This window comes from Hyperoodon ampullatus (assembly GCF_949752795.1).
Source record: "Hyperoodon ampullatus genome assembly, chromosome: 3".
Classification (NCBI taxonomy): Eukaryota; Metazoa; Chordata; class Mammalia; order Artiodactyla; family Ziphiidae; genus Hyperoodon; species Hyperoodon ampullatus.
The window spans coordinates 59,102,733-59,125,687 of record NC_136916.1 but is presented as its reverse complement, the minus strand read 5'-3'; positions in this window follow the sequence as shown (position 1 = coordinate 59,125,687).

The following is a 22,955-nucleotide window of genomic DNA, read 5'->3' as shown; positions in this document are numbered from 1 at the left end:
GTCTGGATGAGCTATCTATTGATGTCTAAGTGGGGTGTTACAGTCCCCTACTATTGCCTTACTGTCAATTTCTTCCTTTTTGTTTGTTAATAATTGCTTTATTTATTTTGGTGCTCCTATGTTAGGTGTCTTCTTTATGGATTGTTCCCTTTATCATTATATTATGCCCATCTTTGTCTCCTGTTACCTTTTATGGCTTGAAGTCTATGGTGTCTGAGTATGGCTACATTCACTTTCTTTTGCCTGCCATTTACTTACAGTATCACCTTCCAACCCTTCACTGTGAACCTGTGTTTGTATTTAGAACTGAGATGAGGCTCGTGGAGGCAGCATCTAGTTGGATCTTGTTTTTGAATCCATTCAGCCAGTCTAGGTCTTTTGATTGGAGCATTTAGTTCATTTACATTTAAAGTAATTGATAGATATATATGTACTTATTGCCATTTTGTAAATTGTTTTGGGGTTGTTCCTGTAGTTCTTTTTGTTCTTTTCTTCTTCTTTTGTTCTCTTCCCTTGTTATTTGATGACTCTCTTTAGTGTTATATTTGGATTCTTTTCTATTTTTTTTGTGTGTGTGTGTGTATCTATCATAGATGTTTGGTGTTTGGTTACCATAAGGTTTATATATAGCTATCTATGTGATTATTTTAGTTGCTAATCTCTTAAATTCAAAGGTATTTAGACAACTCTGCATTTTTACTCCCCTCCCTGCACAATTACTATTTTTGACATATTTTACATCTGTTTTTTGTATCCTTAACAACTTATTGCAGATATACATTTACTACTTTTGTCTTTTAACCTTCCTACTAGCTTTGTATGTAGTTGATTTACTATCTTCACCATGTATTTGCTTTTACTGATGAGCTTTTACCTTTCAACTTTCTAGTTGTGGCCTTTTCCTTTTTGTTTAGAGAAGCCCCTTTAACATTCTTGTAAAGTTGATTTGGTGGTGCTGAACTCTTTTAGCTTTTGCTTTGTCTGTAAAATTTCTGATCTCTCCATTAAATCTGAATGATAGCCTTCTTGGGTAGAGTATTCTTGGCTGTAGGTTTTTCCCTTTCATCACTTTAAATATATTGTGCCACTCCTTCTGGTATGTAGAGTTTCTGCTGAAAAGTCAGCTGATAGCCTTATAGGAGTTCCCTTGTACAAGACTTGTTTTTTCCTTGCTGCTTTTAATATTCTCTCTTTAATTTTTACCATTTAAATTATAATGTGTCTTGGTGTGGTCCTCTTTAGGTTGATCCTGTTTGGATCAACTCTGGGCTTCCTAGGCATGGATGTCTGTTTCCTTTCCCAGGTTAGGGAAGTTTTCAGCTATTATGTCTTTATATTCTCTGCCCCTTTTTCTCTTTCTTCTTGTGGGACCCCTATAATGCAAATGTTAGTACATTTGATGTTATTTCAGAGGTCTCTTAAACCCTCCTCATTTCTTTTTATTCTTTTTCTGTTCAGCTTCAGTGATTTCCACTACTCCTTCTTCCAGTTTGCTGACCTGTTCCTCTGCGTCATTTAATCTACTGTTGATTCCTTCTAATGTACTTTTTATTTCAGTTATTGTGTTCTTCATCCTCCTCTTTATATCTTTTAACTCTTTGTTAAAAACTTCTAACTCCTAACACTCTGTTCATACATTCTTCTCCTGAATTTATTAGTCATCTTTATGGTTATTACTTTGAATTCTTCATTGGGTACACTGCCTATCTCCACTTCACTTAGTTCTTCTTCTGGGGTTTTATCTTGTTCCTTCATTTGGAACATGTTCCTCTGTTGCCTCATTTTGCCTCATTTTCTGTTTTTATTTCTATGTATCTGGTACGTTGGTTATGTTTCCCAGTCTTGGAGAAGTGGTCTTTTTAGGAGATGTCCTATGCATCCCAGCAGCATACTCCCCTCTGGTCACCAGGGCTATATGCTCTAGGCGTGCCCCCTATGTGGGCTACATGGGTCCTTCTGTTGTAATGGGCTGACTACTGTGGGCAGTCTGGTATGCATGGCTGGCCCCTGGTCTGCTTGGCTGCCAGGTCCTGCCTTGAACAGAGGCTGCTGGCTGCTGGTTGGCAGGGCTGGGTCACAAGGAGGCTGTTTTCCAGGGTGCCTGAGGGTCAGTGCTGGCTCACTGGTAGGCAGAGCCAGGTTCCTGGGTGGGTGGTTGCCGATTCCAGGGTGTTTCAAAGCTCATGCTGGCCTGCTGGTGAGTGAGGCTGGATCTTGGGCCGGTTGGTCCAAGGTATCTCAGAGCTGGTGTCTGACTACTGGGCTGGGGCCTGGGTGTCCCTGGGCTAGTGTCAGTGCATTGGTGAGTGGAGCAGGGCCCTAGGGTTCCCAACACTGGTGTCAGTTTGCTTGTGGGTGGAGCTGTATCCTTGAGCTGCTGGCTAAGGGGCCCAAGGTGTCCCAAAACTGGAGTTGGCCTGCTGGTGGGCAGGGCTGGGACCTAGGAGGTCTCTCAGAGTTGGTGTTGGCCTCCTGATGTGTTGGCAGGGTTCTGACAAGGCAGACTATAGGGCAGTGGTCCTGGGGCCAGTGTCAGCCTGCTGGTGGGCAGAGTTGGGGTCCAGGAGATCCCAGGGCTGGTGCCTGACCACCAGTGGGTGAACCTGGGTCTTGGGGATAGTGCCGGCCCACTGGCGAGCAGAGCTGGGTCCTAGGGTCTATGGCTGCAGGGCCCAGGGGTCCCAAAGCTGGTGTTGGACTGCTGGTGGATGGGGCCAGTTCCTGACACAGCTGGCTATGGGGTCCTGGGTGTCCTGAAGCTTGTGTTGGCCTGCTAGTGAGGGGGGCTGGATCCTGGGGCAGCTGGCTGAGGCGGCCAAAGTATCTCAGAGCTGGTGTTGGCCTACTGGTAGATAGGCTGGGTCCTGCCACAGCAGGCTTCAGTGGTCCTGGGGCTGGTACCCACTGGTGGGCAGGGCCAGGGCAAGGGGGTTCTGGGGCTATGCCTGCCCACTGGTGGGCAGAGCTGGGTCCTGGGGTCTCTGGCTGCAGGGCTTTGGGGGTCCTGGGTCTACTGATTGTGCACTGGTCTGTGGGGCCAGGTCCTGGGCCCTCTGATGTACAGGGCCATGTCAGGGGAAGCTCTGGGCTCAGGGGATCTTAAGGCAGCCTGCCTGCTGGTGGGCATGGCTGTGCTCAGCTAGTTGCTTGGCTTGAGGTGTCCCAGTACTGGTACCTACAGGCTGGCGAGCAGGGATGGGGCTAGGTCTTGAGCCTAATAAGCTAGAGAGAGGATTACAAAATGGTGCTCATTAGCACCAGTGTCCCTGTGGTAGAACAAGCTTCCAAAAATGGCAGCCACCAGTGTCTATGTCCTTAGGGTGAGCTCCAGCTGCCTCCTGCCTCTGTGGGAAACTCTCCAAGATCAGCACGTGGGTCTGACCCAGGCTCCTTTAAAATTACTTCTGCCTTGGGTCCCGGAGTGTGTGAGATTTTTGTGTACACTCTTTAAGAGTGGAGACTCTACTTCCCACAGCCGTCTGGTCTCCTGAGAGGCCCATGTTGGGATCCCCAGGCCTGGGGTCCTGTACCAGGAAGATGAGCCCTCAGACCATTTGGCTTTGAAGGCTAGTGGGCCTTGCTTTTCTTTTTTTCCTGCCATTTTCTGAGTATTTTTTTATTCCATTTTCTCTACCACTGACTTATCAGCCATACCTCCTTTTTTCTTCCACTTACATTGTAAATACCACAATATATTGTTATTCTTGATTTAAACAATTATCTTTAAGAAAAAAATTTCTTAAATGAGGAGGAAAAGGCTTTTATATCCACCTACATGTTTACTCTTTACAGTGCCCCTCATTCCTTTTCATAGATGTAAATTTCCATTTGATATCATTTTCTTTCTTCCTGAAGAACTACTTTTAACATTTCTTACAGTGCAGGTGTGTTGGTGACAAATTCTCTAAGCTTTGTTTATCCCCAAAAGTCTTTATTTTGCCTTCATTTTGGGAAAATCTTTTTTGTCAGGTACAGAGTTCTAGGTCGAGTGGGGTTATTTGTTTGTTTTTAAAATTTTTATTTCCAGCACGTTAAGGATGCCACTTCTGTCATGTTTCGTTTCTGACAAGAAGCCTGCAGTAATTTTTATATATTTGCTTGTCTGTTATTTAAGGTGATTCCCCACCCCCCACCCCCGGCTGTTTTTAAGGACATTTTTCCAAGATTTTTGTCATTAGTTTCAACAATTTTTGTGCCTGGTTCTTCTGCTTAGAGATTTGTGAACTTCTACAATCTTTGGGTTTATAGTTTTGAACAAACTTGGTAAATATTTGCCCATTATTTCTTGAAATAGTCTTTCTGTCTCCCTATCTCCTTCTGAAACTTGTTACACTTACATTAAACTGCTTGATATTGTCCCCATAGCTCATTGGTACTGTCATTTTTCTTCTTTTTTTTCCCCCCAAGTATTTTTTTCTCTTGGTGCTTCATTTTAGATAATTGCTATTGCTATGTCTTTGGGTTTTAACTAATCCTGTTCTCCTGCAATCTGCTGTATTTTTCATTTCAGATATTGTATTTTTCATCTCTAGAAGTTCTATTTGGGTTTCTCTTTTTAAAAATAACTTCCATGTCTCTTCTTGGCATGTTCATGTTTCCCTCTACCTTCCTGAACATATGGAGTATACTTATAATTGCTGTTTTAATATCCTTGCCTGCTAATTCAATCATATGTGTCATTTCTTTCTCTCTTCTTATTGGTTGATTTTGCCCCAGTTATGGGTCATACTTTCCTGCTTCTTTGCATGTCTGATAAATTTTTTAGGATACAAGACATTATTTTGTATTGTTGGGTATTGGATATTTTTTTCAGATTTGTTATGGATATATTTATCTTTTGTGCTTCACTATGGATATGTAGCAGATTTTTAAAAAGCAGAAAACAGTATTTATAGCAAAAAATGAATGAACAAATGAATTTGTGCAATTTATTTAATTATCTATTTACCCTCAACAAATTTTTAAGTGTACAGTACTGTTAACTACAAGCTCAATGTTGTACAGGTGATCTCTAGAACTTTTTCATCTTTTATAACTGAAATTTATACCCATTGAACAGCAACTCCCCATTTCCTCTTCCCTCCTGCCCCTGGCAACCACTATTCTACTTTCTGCTTCTATGAGTTTGACTATTTTAGATACCTCACACAAGTGGAATCATGCAGTATTTGTCCTTCTGTGACTGGCTTATCTCACTTAGCATAACGTCCTCAAGGTTCTCCCATGTTGTTGCATGACAGAATTCCTTCTTTTTTAAGGCTGAGTAATAGCCCACTGTATGTATATACCACCATTTTCTTTATTCATTCATCTACTGATGAACATTTGGGTTGCTTCCACCTCTTGGCTATTGAATAATGCTTCAATTAACATAGAAGTGTAAATCTCTCTTCAAGATCCTGATTTCAATGATTTTGGATAAATACCCAGAAATGGGATTGCTGCATTACATGGTATGGATTTTTTTTTTTTGCATTCTTTTAAGTGTTTTTCAGCTTTGTCCTGTGTGTAGTTAAGTTACTCGGATATGGTTTGATCATTTCAAGGCTGACTTTTAAACTTTATTAGGTAGGGCCAGAGTAGCTTCTAGTCTAGGGCAATACTCTTACAACTTTACCCAATGCCTGTCTATTAGAGGGCTTTCCACTCTGGCTTGTAGGGCCACCTTACTCTCTGTAATCTCTGAGGATTCTTCTTCCAGTGGTTCTTCTTCTGGTGTTTCGTAGTTATTTCACATGTATGCACAGATTGATATTTAGCCAAAGACTGGAAGGGGCCCTCTATAGGTCTCTGGAACTCTACATTTCTGCAGGCCTCTCCTTTCCAATATTTTACCCTCAAAATTTTAGCTTCCTTGCCACATAGCTGAACCCCAAACTCAGTCCTATGAGACTCCTGGGCTGTTAAGGTTCCCTCTCTCTGCACTGTGGCTTGGAAACACTGTAGGATCACCTCATTTCTCTTCTCTCAGAGATCATTATCCTGGATTGACTTTTACCTAATATCTGAAAAAAGAACAACTAGGAAAGGTGAAGTAAAATTGAGAAGTCAGTTCTTACCACTAATAAGTTTCATTTAATCATTATGCCATTGTTTTGCTGCAACTTAAAAAGTTTCACTTCATTTGTAGCTGACTTCACAGGGGCAAGTGTTAATTACTAAACTACCTCATAAAATATAGTTCTTCTAAAGAGTACATTTAACTCAAGCATGACTGAAAAGGATAATCTTCCATGGAAATGTAAATTTTTCTTTGTCTCTTCTTGTGCTATAAACAACATGAAATCTTTGGCCATCACTCTAAATATGCTTTTAATTTTTAAAATATTAAACTTTTAAAATAAGCTTTTAATCACAATGTAATACACACAATGTAATTAATATACATTGATTAATTTTCATAAAGTGAATGCACCCATGTAACCATATCCAGATCAAGAAATATACTATAGGAACACAAAGTTGGCTTAATACTCAGAATTCAAATTAACAGAAAAAAGAGAGAAAAACCATATCATCTCAATAGATTTTATCAAATAGAAGCATTTAATAAGATTTACCCAGTCATGAATTTATTAAATGTTTATAGCAAACTATCAGTAGAACAGAATTTCCTTAACCAGCTACAGAGAAGATTGCCTCATGTTATTCCCCTGTCAAAACGCTTCTTCCTAAAGTAACAACTCTCCTGTCTTCTAACACAATAAATCATTTTTTCTTGTTTTTAAACTTTATATAACTGGAATGATATAAAATGTATAATCTTGTGACTGGATTTTTCCACAGATCATTATGTCCCTGAGATTCATCCACATAGTTGTGTACTGTAATACTTCATTTCTTCTCATTGTTGTATAGTATTCCATTGTACAAATATACCACTATTTAGTTATCCAGTTTGTTGTTGTTGAACACCTAGACTGTTTCCAGTTTTTGGCTACGTGAATACAGCTCTATGAACACTCTTATACATGTGTTTTAGTGAACATATATTAGCATTTCTATTGGGTATACACCTATGAGTGAAATTGTATGGTCATGTGGTTTTGAGTACGAGTAAGTTAAGCTTTAGTAAAAAACAATTTTTAAAGGTATTAACCAGAGTGGTTAAAGCAATTTATATTCCCACCCACTCTGGAAAATGTGTTGCAGATGCAACATAATCTCACCAACATTTGGTATCGTCAGTCTTTTAATCAGGTGTATGTAATGCAAACTGCAAATACCCTTTCCCAATCTGTGGCTTGCCTTTTTCATTCTTTTTTTTTTTTTTTTTTTTTTTTTTTTTTTTTTTTTTTTTTGCGGTACGCGGGCCTCTCACTGTTGTGGCCTCTCCCGTTGCGGAGCACAGGCTCCGGACGCACAGGCCCAGCGGCCATGGCTCATGGGCCCAGCCGCTCCACGGCATGTGGGATCTTCCCGGACCGGGGCACGAACCCATGTCCCCTGCATCGGCAGGCAGACTCTCAGCCACTGCGCCACCAGGGAAGCCCGCCTTTTTCATTCTTAATAGCGTCTTTTAATGAACAGACTTTCCTAATTTTAATGCAGTTCAATGTATCATTTTTTCCTTTTATTGTTAATGCTATATGTATTTAGTTTTAAGGCTCTTTGCCTACTTCAGGGTCACAAAGATAATGTTTTCTTCCATAAGCTTTATTGTTTTACTTTGCATATCTATAATTTATCTTTTGATTTCTTTATATGTTTTCAGGTCAAGATTCACCTTTTTTCCCCCAACATGGGTATCTAATTGACCTAGTACAATTTATTGAGAAGAATGTCCCTTTCTCTTTGCACTGCAATGTTATCTTTGATATAAATCAAGTCACTATATATGTGTGCATCCGTTGGCTCCATTTTGTTTCATTGGCTTATTTGTCTTTTCTTGTGCCAGAACCATGCTGTCTTTACTATTATAGCTTTGTAAAAGGTCTTGATATCTTGTAGTAAAAATCCTCCAGTTTTGTTATTCTTCAAGACTATCTTGGCTATTTTGCCCTTTGCATTTTTATAATTTAAGAATCAGCTTGCCAATTTCAAAAGCTAACAAACAAATCTTCAGGGATTTTGCTTGAGACTACACTGAATCTATGTGAGAACTGAAATCACAAAACACTGACTCTTTTGATCCATGAACTGCTATCTTCTTCTATTTTTTTGTCTCAATTTTTCCTAATAATGTCTTAAATTTTTCAGTATAGAGGTCTTTTGTTCGATTAATTTTGTGTATTTGATATTTTTGTGTACTAATATGGTATTATTTAAAAATTTTTACTTTTCGTTTATTGTTAGTATACAGGCCTAAAATTGATTTTGTATACCAATCATGTATCTGGCAACCTTGCAATATTAAAATTCACTTTTAATTCTATCAGTTTATAGATTCTTTCCAATTTTCTTTGTAACAATCATGTCATCTGTAAATAATTGCAGTTTTATTTCTCTCTTTCTAATCATTATGCTTCCTCCCTTACTGCACTGCCTAGGTCAACACTATCCAATAGAACTTTCTGTGATAATGAAGTGTTCTGTATTTGCAGTATATAGTAGCCACTAGTCACATGTGCCTACTGAGAACCTGACAGGTGGCCAGTGTGACTGATGATCTATAATTTTAACTAATTAAAATTTAAATTGCCAAATATGGTACTGGATAGCTCAGGTCTAGGATCTCCAATATAATGGCAATACACATGGTTATGGCAGGGATCTTTGTTTTATTCCTAATTGCAAGATAAATGCCTTCAACGTTTTGCCACTATACGTGATACTTGCTGGAGGTTTGCAGGGGAGGCAAATAAAACACCCTATCAGATTAAGGAAGGAATAGTTTGCTATAAGCATTTAAAAAAATCATAAGTGGGTAAAGTTTATCAAATACTATTTGATAAAACCAATTGAGATGATGTAATTCTCTCTCTCTTTTTCTATTAATTTAGTCAGTTACATTCATTGAGTTCTGAATGTTATAACAAAATTATGCTCCTATAGTAAATTCAACTTGGTCATGACATCTATTTCTTTATCTATCTATCTAGATTTGATTTGCTAATATGTTTAGAATTTGTTCACCCATGTTCCCAAGAGAAGTGGACTTGAAATTTTCCTTTCTTATGATGTCTTTATCAGGTGTTGATATTAAGGTTATGCAAGCCTCAAAACGGGTCGGGAAATATTTTCTTCTTATTCTCTGAAAGAGTTTTAGTAATATTGATGTTACTTTTTCTGAACATTTCTTGGAAAAATGTATTTGTGAAGCCACCTGGACCTAAAAATTTCTTTGTGGAAAAGTTCCAAATTACAGACTCAATTTCACTAATAAATATGGAACTATTCAAATTTTTAATTTTCTGTAAAGTTTTAGCAAACTTTTTTTTCTAGGAATTTGTCCATTTCATCTAAATTTTCACATCTTCTAGCATAAAGTTACTTTTTAAATTCTCTTATTATCTTTTTTCTTTTTTTTAAGAAGATGTTGGGGGTAGGAGTTTATTAATTAATTTATTTATTTTTGCTGTATTGGATCTTCGTTTCTGTGTGAGGGCTTTCTCTAGTTGTGGCAAGCGGGGGCCACTCTTCATTGCGGTGCACAGGCCTCTCACTACCGTGGCCTCTCTTTTTGTGGAGCACAGGATCCAGACGTGCAGGCTCAGTAGTTGCGGCTCACGGGCCTAGTTGCTCCGCGGCATGTGGGATCCTCCCAGACCAGGGCTCGAACCTGTGTCCCCTGCATTAGGAGGCAGATTCTCAACCACTGCGCCACCAGGGAAGCCCTCTTATTATCTTTTTTAATGTCTGTAGGACCTGCTAAGATGTCCCCTTCTCATTCTTGAAATTGGAAATTTATGCCTTTTTCTTTTTTTCTTCATTAGTCCTCCAGAGGGTTACCACTTTTATTAGAAGTACTGATTTTGTTGATACTGTCTTTTGTACTTTTGTTTTTACTTTATTAATTTTGTCTCTAACTTTTATTTTCTGCCTTCTACATTCTTTGTAGAAGAATGTTTCTTGCAGGGCTTACGTATGGCCCAAAGCTTTTGCTTAAAAAAGATTACCCTGTTTTTTTTTTTACTGTCATGTAAAAAATAAATTGAAAAAAATGACTTCCCTGATTTGAGTATCTAAGAGTTCATTCTAGTGAATGTTGTGTTTTCAAAAGCTTCCACTGACATACTCTACAATGAGCAGTCAATGACTAGTGACTTGGTGTGTTACAGGGCTTCACTAATTCTGTGTTCTCTCTCCAAAGTATCATTTTATATAAATAGGGGTCTCTAATGATTAATTGGATACCCTTAGTATAGAGCATATGAATTAGCTTAGTCAGCATATTCAAGGCCTGGGACAGTAACAAATATTCCCTACACTCTTAGTGACTTAGCAAAACAAATTTATTTCTTGCTCACACAGGGTCCAATGACTCAAATTATATTTAAACAATTAGTCACCATTGACTTAAGTAGGCAATAATTTTATACATGTATGTATGTGTATGTATGTATTGATATATATGTATATATATATAAAATAAAAATTACATATATATATATTTGTCTACTGAAATCTACTCGAGAAAATACTAATTAGTTAGCAGGCTTACTCTGGCCATAGACAGAAATCTATATTAAGAGTCCTGATTTACAGATTAGGAATATACATGAACGTGAAGTCCTTATAATGTTTCTATATAGCCATATTTTGACTTTCACTAAGGAGTTGGGATTTATTTTAGTATAAACTTTCCTGCTGGCAATTTAGCTTTACTCTGAAGACCCATTGTTCCTATGCTGTTTTGCAATAAACACTATGGACAAAAAAGTAAAAATGCTACATTTAAACGGTGACCAATTGACTATATTATTGCCTCAGATTTTCCCATCTTCTGCATCTGTACATTTGTGAGACAGACAAGGCTTATACAGACCAGGAGGTGTATGAGATATTTGCAAAAATACTCTATTTGCAATGTCTACCTTAATACAGTACTCAGAATTCTATCTAGCATGACACTTCTAACAACAGCAGTGTTTGGAACTTTGCCAAAATCATGTTTATTACTCATGGAATGGTTCTAAAATGTCAATAGTTTGGAACAAAAGACACATCCTTATCCAACTCACCTAACGATAAGCATGTTAGTGATAGAAAATGCCATGACCACAAGATAGTCTAATTACTCTCCCTAATAACGAGGAATTGAAATAGGGTGTGTCTCTGTGTGTGTGTGTGTGTGTGTGTAGGAGGCTTAAGTTTGATGAATTTAGAGCCTTAAGTTAGACAAAATCTGAAAATTCACATATATAATACTGGGAAGCTGTACAGCATAGTTAAGGATGTAGGCTTTTAACTGTTCCTTCTCAGTTTGAATCTTGGCTCTATCACTTATTAACTGTGTCTCTAAGAAAGTTATTTAACTTGCTTACATCTCAGTTTCCTCATATACCATATGGGTTTAAAGAATAACTACTTCATAGGGTAGGATTAAATGAGTTAATGTATGTAAAGTGTTTCAATCAATGCCAGGCACATACAAAATAATCATACTAAATTTTTAAAAAGTGAGAGAAAGAGTCTTTAATAATTAAAAATGTAAGTCAAAGTTCAAAATTTAAACATACTTCACAGGAAGCCATACACACTTTCAACCTAATGTCTACCCAAGTTTCAAAACCTTCACTACTCCACAAAATAATATTATGCTTTATATATGATGACCTTATCAGTAAGTATTTATTGAACATTTATTAGGCACTGGGATGTAAAAACAAGAGGCATAACAACTGCCCCTTAAAACCTTATAATCATCATTAACAAACAAATTATTTAGAATATAAGACCATATATAATTAAGTGCTAAACTCTGTGGGAAAGAACATAAATCCTGACTAAGAAGACAGGGAATCCCATGAGAGCTGATGTAGGGATGCCTAGTGTACTGCAGGCATTCCCATAACTCAGGGTTTACTCTGCATTATGCCAAGTCCTCGAGAGAACTAAATAGTCTAACCGTTCCCTACCATCCTGCAAAAAAAAAGCTTAAAATATATTTGGCTGATGTTGTAGTCTTTTACTTCTAGTGGTAAGAATCATACTTTTTACATATGGTGTACTACTATAGGTATATATAGTACTTTCAGCACCTAACTTCACCAGCATAGTTGTGTTGGGCTGCCCATTCTAAAAACAAAATACAAAATGAAAATCACTATTTATTAGTTAAGAGCCAGAAAAGAAAAGTAGACCAACTATACCTTTTAAGTTAGGTTTAGTACTGACATAATTTCTGATGTAAGAATCCTAGAGCTGAGAATATATATACTGAAACAATTTTCCATGCAGTTTTATCATACTTGAAATATTTTCTATATTTATTGAGAATTTTAATATGCTAGAAATAAATACTAAATAACTAGCGACTTGCCTACATATAAATTTACATTAAGTGTACAATAAGACCACTAACATAACGAAAATGTTAAGGAAAACACTTACAGCAATTCTACACATAGTTGTTAATTCTGACAGTATGACATTACTACAAGGGTAAAATACCATTAAGATAAAGACGGTTTAATCATTGTGCAAATGGAATTTATTGATCTACCATAAAATGAGCTTAATGACAAAATAGTTTAAAGTGTTATTTGCAGCTATACAACACTTTGTCTGCAAATGTTATACTATGAATCATTTTTCTAAGAGTTTAATTAGACTATTAAAAAGTTACTGCAAATGTCTTGAATTTTTGAGATGAATATTTTTACTGCTAACACCACTGAAGGCATGTGTTGTTTGATTTATAGATGATTTTTATTTTCAAGAAAGCTATTATCATTAATATCATTAGAGAATCCTTCCTGAGACATCAACTGGAGACCCAGTCATATGATTAGCATTAATGAGTATTATGCTGGCAGTTCTTTCATATAACATGTGTAAAATAGGTTTTCCAAAAGTGAAGCCGCTTGAGGTTGAAGAAAACACTATATAAGGTTGAGATAATCTCAGTCTTATCTAATTATTAGTTTCCCTCCCAGAGGCTTAAAAGTTTAGAAATATTTTCTAATAATTTGCATTACTTTTCTAATCTTAGGAGAAGCAGTATAGTCTAGTGGACAAGCACATAGATTTTTAGGCCAGAAAACAAAAGTTCACATTCTAACTGTGCCACTACTAGCTGTGTTACCCTGGATAAATTTTCTCTATTTGTGAAATGTGGACATACCATGTAGGCTAACTGTGAGGATTAAATTAAATAATATGGAAAACAAAGTGCCTGACTTGGAGTCAACCAAAGAACAGCTGCTCAGAAGAAGCTAAACTCCATCCTTCCTCAATTTTGCAATTTTGGAATGCTGATTTCAACACTGGAAGGTAAAACTGATATTGTCAACTGACACACAAGCACAACTACTTGTAGTTGCTACTTAATAGTCTCAGACTCTAAAGTATACTCAACTGAAGCCACAAAGTTCACCTTCCTAGCCTTCTAAATATAATAAGGAAGTAGGCTGCCATCAAACCCCTAAAAAACAAACAAAACCCCACACTCTTTTTTTCCTGTTCAGGAAAAGGGAAGAAGGAAATTTAAAAAAAGAAAAAAAAAAATAAACTCTTCTGGTGTTCTGAGACCAATTCTCAGGACCAGCAGGGCATCCAAGAATTCAACTCAATTCTGACTATCTACTTGGAGACAGAATAAAATTCCACAGGTGGGCTCAGTCCCACAAGATGGCCCTCTACTTCAGAGGCCAATCAAGTCCAGGTTGTTACCTGTACTTCTGACTGACTGGCTATAAATCAGAGGTTCACACAATCCCTTCCTCAGGTTTGATTAATTTGCTAGGATGGCTCACTGAACTCAAAGAACCACTTTACTTACTGGATTGCCAGTTTATTATAAAAGGATATGATGAAGGATACAGATAAACATTCAGATGGAAAGGATGAGTAGCACAAGGTATGGGGAAAGGGAGTAGAGCTTCCATGCTCTCTCTGAGCTCACCACTCCCTCTAAACCTCCACATGTTCACCAACTTGGAAGCTCTCTGAACTCTCTCCTTTTGGATTTTTATGGAGGCTTCATTACATAGGCATGCTTGATTAAATCATTGGCCATTGGTGACTGATTCGACCTCCAGCCCCTCTCCCTGGAGGTCAGGAGTGAGACTGAAAGTTCCAACCCTCTAATCACATGGTTGGTTCTACTGGCAACCAGTCTCCATCCTTGGGTGAGAACCAAGAGTCACTTTCCCTGAAGCGTTTTCAGGAACTGAGGACAGGAGACCAAATATTATCCCGCTCTTATTGCTCACGAAATTCCAAGGGTTTTGGGAGCTGTGAGACAGGAATTGTGGTGAGAAATTTTTCTGTAAATCACAATAGTACTTTTTTCCCCTTTCACAGGGCTAGGAAAACACTGTTTGTCTTATTTGTATCTTATTTACAAAGAGAGCCTTGAAGATACAAGAATATAAGTTATGTACAGTGATCAGAGCAGCCACCATAGAAAGATCTGCACTTTCCAATTTAAAACTTGCAGGTTTAAATTCAAAGACTGTCATCATCATAAGAACAACAACCACCCTGGTTTAACCACTAGAAATATCAGTGGTGTAATCATGCTGTCAAATACCATATTTAAAGAGATGTGCTCATTCTAAAGCATACAAGAAAGCCATCCTCTCATTTGTAATAACTTCTAATCCTAACATCATTTTCAGAATCTATGTAAATAAAATACTGCTTGGCTGGCTTTCTCCTACTGAAATACGGGATAACTTACTCAGTTAACTAGAATCTGTATCAAGAGAATCAATCATAATTACCTAAACAATGTGACAGAAATGCTATCCTTTAAGGCATATAGCATTTTCCAAATTTAAGCATTATTTTATGCAATATATTAAGTTCTTAAGAGGAGTTTAAACAGCAAACAGAAAAATCTATTTAAACAATATGGTGTCCCTGCACATATTCTAAAAGATCAAGTATAGGTCTTTACAAAACAGAAAGAGTAAATATAAAACTCAAATAGGGTAAAAATCACTCACTAAAGCTAAAAAAATCACTTGCTCAAGTTTAAAAATTAAAACATGATATGACTTTATTCCATTCTGATAAAAGCTAAATGTAAGCCAAGAACTCATTTACTGAATTTCAGGTTTTTTAGCAGTAGTCTTTGAAATGACAGAAAGTAGGTTATGAGTATTCCATACATTTTTATTAATTCAGATCAATGAAGCAATATATTAATATATTTTTAAGCTGTCAGTCAATATAAATGTTTATGTAACGTGGCCCAAGTTTAAAACATGCATTTTTTTAAAATTAATTTTTATTGGAGTGTGGTTGCTTTACAATGTTGTGTTAGCCTCCACTGCTCAACAAAATGAATCAGCCATACACATACAGATATCCCCTCTCTTTTGGACTTCCCTCCATTTAGGTTACCACAGTGCATTAGGTAGAGGTCCCTGTGTTATACAGTATGTTTCCATCAGTTATCTACTTTATAAATAGTATCAATAATGTATATGTGTCAATCCCAGTCTCCCAATTCCTCCCACCCCACCTCATTCCCCCTTGGTATCCAAACATTTGTTCTCTATGTCTGTGTCTCTATTTCTGCTTTGCAAATAAGATCATCTATACCATTTTTCTAGATTCCATATAAATGCATTATTATACGATATTTGCTTTTCTCTTTCTGACTTATTTCACTCTGTATGACACTCTCTAGGTCCATCCACATCTCTACAAATGACCCAGTTTCATTCATTTTTATGGCTGAGTAATATTCCGCTGTATACATGTACCACATCTTCTTTATCCATTCCTCTGTTGATGGACATTTAGGTTGCTTCCATGTCCTGGCTATTGTAAACAATGCTGCTATGAACACTGGGGTCCATAGTTTTTTTGAATTATGGTTTTCTCTGGGTATATGCGCAGTAGTGGGATTGTTGGGTCATACGGTAGTTCTATTTTTAGTTTTTTAAAGAACCTCCATACTGTTTTCCATAGTGGCTGAATCAATTTACATTCCCATCAACAGTATAGGGTTCCCTTTTCTCCACACCCTCTCCAGCATTTGTTGTTTGTAGATTTTCTGATGATGCCCATTCTAACTGGTGTGAGGTGATACCTCATTGTAGTTTTGATTTGCAATTCTCTAATAATTAGTGATGTTGAGCATCTTTTCATGTGTTCGTTGGCTATGTGTATGTCCTCTTTGGAGAAGTGTCTATTTAGATCTTCTGCCCATTTCTTGATTGGGTTGTTTGTTTTTCTGATATTGAGCTGTATGAGCTGCTTGTACATTTTGGAAATTAATCCTTTGTCAGTTGCTTCATTTGGAAATATTTTCTCCCATTCTGAGGGTTGTCTTTTCGTATTATTTATGGTTTCCCTTGCTGTGCAAAAGCTTTTAAGTTCAATTAGGTCCCATTTGTTTATTTTTGTTTTTATTTTCATTACCCTAGGAGGTGGGTCAAAAAAGATGTTGCTACGATTTATGTCAAAGAGTGTTCTGTCTATGTTTTCCTCTAAGAGTTTTATAGTGTCTGGCCTTACATTTAGGTCTTTAATACATTTTGAGTTTATTTTTGTGTATGGTGTTAGGGAGTGTTCCAACTTCATTCTTTTACATGTAGCTGACCAGTTTTCCCAGCACCACTTACTGAAGAGACTGTTTTTTCTCCATTGTATATTTTTGCCTCCTTTGTCATAGATTAGTTGACCAGAGGTGCGTGGGTTCATCTCTGGGCTTTCTATCCTGTTCCATTGATCTATTTTTCTGTAAAACCTGCATTTCTAATCTCTTTCACCTAACACTAACTGATTAGTTTTGAGAGTATACCAAAAGTTTCATATGTTGACAGACATTCCAAGAAAATATCAGGTTTGTTTGTTTATTTGATAGTCAAAGGAGAAAAGGTCTCACCTAAGACTCTAATATTTCTTTTTCTAAAGTGACATTTGTCAATCCAAAGCCAACTATTAGCACTAGCAGAGTTTATTGCACTTTACCTTGCCCTACAAGTCTTTTTAGCCACAGATGTAATCTATGAATGCATTCTTATAAAGTAGTCTAGCTTTGGACAACAATGAAATTATCATTCAAATATTCAGCTATACAAAAACTATACCTTCATTCCATTGTAATAAGTACAGAAAACCAAAACTCGTATATGGAAATGTGCATTTTATTATAAAATATAGCCAAATATTCAGAGATGATGGCAACCAGTACAATAAAAAATATATTGGAAAAGATACTATCTACCCAGTTGATCATAAAAGGAGAAAATCAAGAGAAAATAAGAGGGACCAGCTGTCCATCCACAAACATATGGATGGCATATCAACATCATTAGTCACTGGGGAAATGAAAATTAAAACTATGAGATACCACAACACAATATTAGAACAGACAAAAACAAACTGACAATACCAAAGTGATGACAAGGATGCAGAGGAGTAGAAACTTTCATACACTGGTGGTAGAATGCAAAACTGTACAGCCACTTGCAAAAAAGGTTGGCAGTTTCTTGTAAAGTTAAATACATATTTAAAATAAGGTCCATAAGCCCACTCCTAGATATTTACCCAAGTGAAAAAACAGTGACAAAAAAACCCACACACAAAAAAACCTTTATGTAAATGTCTGTAGTACCTTTATTCACAACTGCCCAAAGCTGAAAACAACCAGATGTCCCTCAATAGGTAAGTGTATAAACAAATTGTGGTAATATAAAAAGAATGCTACTTGGCAATAAAAAGAGAACAAACCAATGATTTATGCAACAGATGGATGAATATTAAATGCATTTTTAAGTGAAAAAAGCCAGTCCTAAGAAGCTACATATTAAGGCTAACTGAAGGTACAGGAAACACATCAGTGGTTGCCAGGGTTTGGGGTGGTAAGAGGAGTTGACTACAAAGGGACTCACAACACAAGGCAATCTGTGGAGTGATGAACTGTTGTTGGTAGATACATGACTCTATGCATTTCTCAAAACCCAGAGAACTGTACAACACAAAGAGTGAATTTTACTGGATATACATTAAAAAAAAAAAAACAAAAAAACAAGGGTGTCAGGGAACGAAAGATGGAAAACAAACTGTGACAAATGAATCTAGCTGCATTACAAATGAATGACATAGCAGACTGAAGGAGATATGGAAGAAAAGACCTGACTTAACTTTGGAAAAGAGCTAGGTAGTGTGAGAATAAAGATTAAAAGATATGTATACAAATACTGTATTCTATTTGGTAAATTTGTTTCTCACAGGAGTATGGGTTAGTAATTCTGAAACTATAATACATGTATAGCAAATACATAAATATGTTGTAGATAATAAGAATCAGGTTTCTCGCTGTGAGGGAAAGAAATTACAAATAAGCAAAAGCGGAATGCTAGAATAGTCCCTACAATGCTAGACTGGAGTTGGAGGTATCAATATGAACTAATTTGTTTTATGTATATACAGATAGATAGTATATACAGAAATAAACATAGATGTGTGTATACATGCATACACTTCCTAGCTCTGACCTCTGAAAGGTGTAGAAGTAGTGACCCTTCAGTAGCAACCTAGCACCCAGATGTTGGTCTCTAAATACTTTTCTCCAATAAGATGGACCTGGACTCCTTGGAGAAGTGGGTGATTCCAGGCCTGGGTCAGGGAAAACACAAGATGAGCCTGGAGTATCTTGTGGAGCCAGAAAGTAAGAAATTGCTTTAAAAAAAAAAAGAGAGAAGATGTGTTGAAAGGACACAGAAGCAAACTTCAAAGGCTCCCAGGGGAACAATTTAAGCAACAAAATAAATAACAACAGTACTGATTCCAATCCACAGAATGAAATAAAACTCCATGAGGGCACACTGATATAAATTATTAAATAAATAAATATGAAGAGGGAAAACTCTTTCTTACAGAAAAATTATAATTAATAAATGTAGAAGGAAGGACTGGAATAGAAAATCACCATCAGAACATCAGAGTATTAATTGCTGCAGGCAAGATCCACCAATCAGTGCTAAAATTAGTGGCCAAAAAGTTAAGGAGAAATAGGGTATATGTGTAACCTCAAAGTATTTTCCCTCAAATTAAGGGAAAAATAATTAAGGGAAAAATAGTAACTTTACAGTGGAGAAATCTGGCAAACACCACCATAATCAAGTGATCATGGTTAATAACATCACCAGTAATGAGACATATTGACATCATATAATCCCTGATACGATGCACCGAGAAGGACACATTACCTCTCTGGTATTCTTTCCCAAAAGCTGTAAGTTCAGTCTAACTCTGAGAAGACAAAATTGAATGATATTCTACAAAATACCTGACCAACTGTCTTTCCAAAGTGTGAAGGTGATGAAAGACAAGGAAAGACTGGGGAACTGTCAGAAATTAGAGGAGACAAAGGATAGAAATGTAATGCGGGATCCTAGGAAAGGACATTAGTAGAAAAAAATCAGTGAAATTCTAATAGTCTATAGTTTAGTAGTCAATGCTGATTCTTTAGTTTTCATCATTGTACCAAGGTTATATAAGATGTTAATACTAGGGAAAGCTGAGTGAAGAATATACAAAAACTGTGTTATCTTTAGAACTTATCTGTATTATTAAAATTATTCCAAAATAACAAGTTGTTAAAAAAAAAGGAAGCTTTAAAATAAAAGAAAAATAACCTTGATTTCTCTCTTTCAAATGTGTATATACCTTTCTTGACAGTAAATTCTATGAATAAAATTGTTTTTTCCCTCTAAAACATATTTGGTAGAAAATAAAATGACTGTGTTGAAAAATAGCCTTATAAAATACATTACTTAAAGTTTCTTTAAGAAAAATCCCATAATGGACAATTAAAATAAGATATTTTTACATTATCTCTTGTGAGGATAAACCTTGGAGGTTCATTTCCAAACTAGTTTCTTTATTGCCCTAAAGCCTATATAATAACATTGATCAGGGTCTACAAAATTAAAAAGTTGATTGCTATAGACTGTTTGTGTCACCTCAAAATTTATGTTGAAATCCTAACCGCCAATGTGATGGTATTTGAAGGTAGGGCCTTTGGGAGGTGATTAGGTCATCACTGCAGAGCCCTAATGAATGGGATTAGTGCCCTTATAAAAGAGGCCCTAGAGAGCTCCCCTACCCCTTCATGTAAGAACACGACAAAAAGACAGTCATCTATGAACCAGAAAGCAAGTCCTCACTAGACCCTAAATCTGCCAGAACCTTCATCTTAAACTTCCCAGCCTCCAAAACTGTAAGAACTAAATTTCTATTGTTTATAAGCTACCCAGTTTATGTTATTTTGTTATAGCAGCCCAGATGGAATAAGACATCAACATTCTTTTTTAGTCTGAATACCTTCAAAGATATGAACAGAAAAAATTCCAAAACAAAACCATCCAAGCCCTTTCTTATCCAGCCATATATACTCTAAAAGACATGCATATTCAACTTGAAGAAATTCTGCCCCTGTCTTCAACACACACATATCTAATTTCAATGATACTGTCAAACTGGCAATGACTCTGTATTTGATTTTTAAAATGAAATATTTTATGTTGACCTAGAAAAATCTAAATAATCTAACTTTGTATAGAAAATTATATGAAGAAAATTATCAAAATGTGAACTTTTCTATAAGCTTATTTCTCCTTCTTCTACTTTTAAGTACCACATTGAAACATAAATTAGGGAAGCTTTTAAAAAAAATGTGTAAAGATATGGTCTTGCTAGAGGTAAAAAGCTTTAGCAATACCCACTTATATCACCCATTATTTAAAAAAGAATTCTTATTCAGGAGAAGCCCTCTAGTTCTGGCACTAGCAGAAGGAAAGGGATCTTCCAACACTCATAAGAAAGTGTGGAAATCCCTCCCCCCCTTTTTTCTCGATTCTCTCAAGCTTACCCTCCTGTGGCAATGGAGGCCATCAGGAAGCTACATGTCTGAGGCAGGGGAACACCTTCCTCTTTGATAAGAGGAGCTGTGTTCCCAAGAGGATGTGATGAATCCCTGATGCTTTTCTTTTCTTTTCTCTTTCCTCCTGCTACATGGCCTTGGCTATGGGCACAGTTGTAGTGAGTGCACATTAGAGAGGGATAAATAAAGCCCTACCTTTCTGGTCAGAGAATGTAAAGGGGAGCTCCAGGGAATCCAAAATTACTGGCAGATCCCAGAGAAGGAGAAGCTTGGGAAAGCAATGCTTCAAAGTTGTTTACGAACTCCTAGGCTCACCCTTCAGCAGCACATGTGTAGATTTGACCCAAACAAGCATACACAGACTTTGAGACTTGAACTATGGGACAGACCACTACCCAAGTTCCGACTGGCCAATGGTGCACATTTGGGACATAACCAAATAGCACAGCAAAGGCTTTGAAAATTGAACCAGTGTTGTAATCACGACCCACAGGAACTTGCAATCTGAACCTAACTGGGCTGATTGCTTACTAAAACAAATATATCAACATTCTGCATAGGATTTAAACAAGACCTAAAGTCTCTCATAACATAACAGTCAAAATGTTCAGGGTATAATTGAAAACTACTTGGCATTTGAAGACCCAGGAAAATCTCAACTTGCATGGGAAAAGATGCCTACACCAAGAAAACACAGATGCTGGAATTATCTGAGGAAAATATTAAAGCAACTATTATAGAATGCTTCATCAAGTTAGAGCAAACATTCTTGAAGCAAATGGAAAAATAGAAAGGCTTGGAAAAGAAATAGAAGATATAAAAACAGAACCAAATGTAAATCTCAGAAGTGAAAAAAATAACAACCAAAATTAAAAGCTCACTAGATGAGCTCAATAGTAGATTGGAGATGACAAAAGAAAAAGTGAACTTAATATACATGAATAGAAATTATCCAATGTGAACAGCAGAGAGAAAAAGATTGAAAACAAAAAATGAAGAGTACCTCAGGTCCAGCATTTGTGACACTAGAATCCCAATGAGAGAAGAGTTTGGTGTAATAAAACATTTTAAGAAAATAGTTTCCAAATTTTAGACATAAACTTACAGATTCTAGAAGCAAACCCCCAAACAGAATAAATACAAAGAAATCCATGACCAGATACACACTAATAAAACTTTAGAAAACTGAAGATAAAATTCTGAAAGCAACCAGAAAAATTTAACATTACCTATACCCCTATAGAAGTGCTCAAATGACTATGGATTTCTCTTAAGTGAAACATTTTTAAAGCTCTGAAAGAAAAAAACCCATCAACCCAGAATTCTATATCCAGCAAAAATATTCTTCAGAGATGATGATGAAATAAAGACATAAAGGAAAACTAAGAGAACTGTGCTGACAGTATAAGTACTTTGAAAGCACTGCTAAAGGAAGTTCTTCCAAAAGACGGTAAAGACACCATAAGGAAACTCTGAAACATCAGAAATGAAGAGAGAGCAACACAACTGTTAAACATCTGAGAAAATGTAATAGACTATTCTTATCCTCTTGAGTTCTTTGAAAACTTTTGATAATTGAAAGCAGAATGTATAACCACTATCTGATGGAGCTTTATACATATAGAATATGTATATTGTAATATATATGTAATTTATATACAACATATATAAAACAACTACTACATAAAGGAGGAGGGAGTAAAGGGACTTGTATGGTGGCACAGTTTCTATGTGCCACCTGAAGTAGTAAAATAGTGATTAGAAGTAGACTGTGAAAAGTTAAGTACACTGTAATCCCTAGAGCAACCATTAAAACACACACACACACACACACACACACACACACAAAACTATACAAACATACAGTAAAAAACACAATCAATAAATTATAATGAAATACTGAACCAAAAAACAAACAAATTCAAATAATCTAAAAGAAGGGAGGAAAGGGAAAACAGAGAAACAAAAAAACAGGCAACAAATGGAAAAAAAGAAAATGATG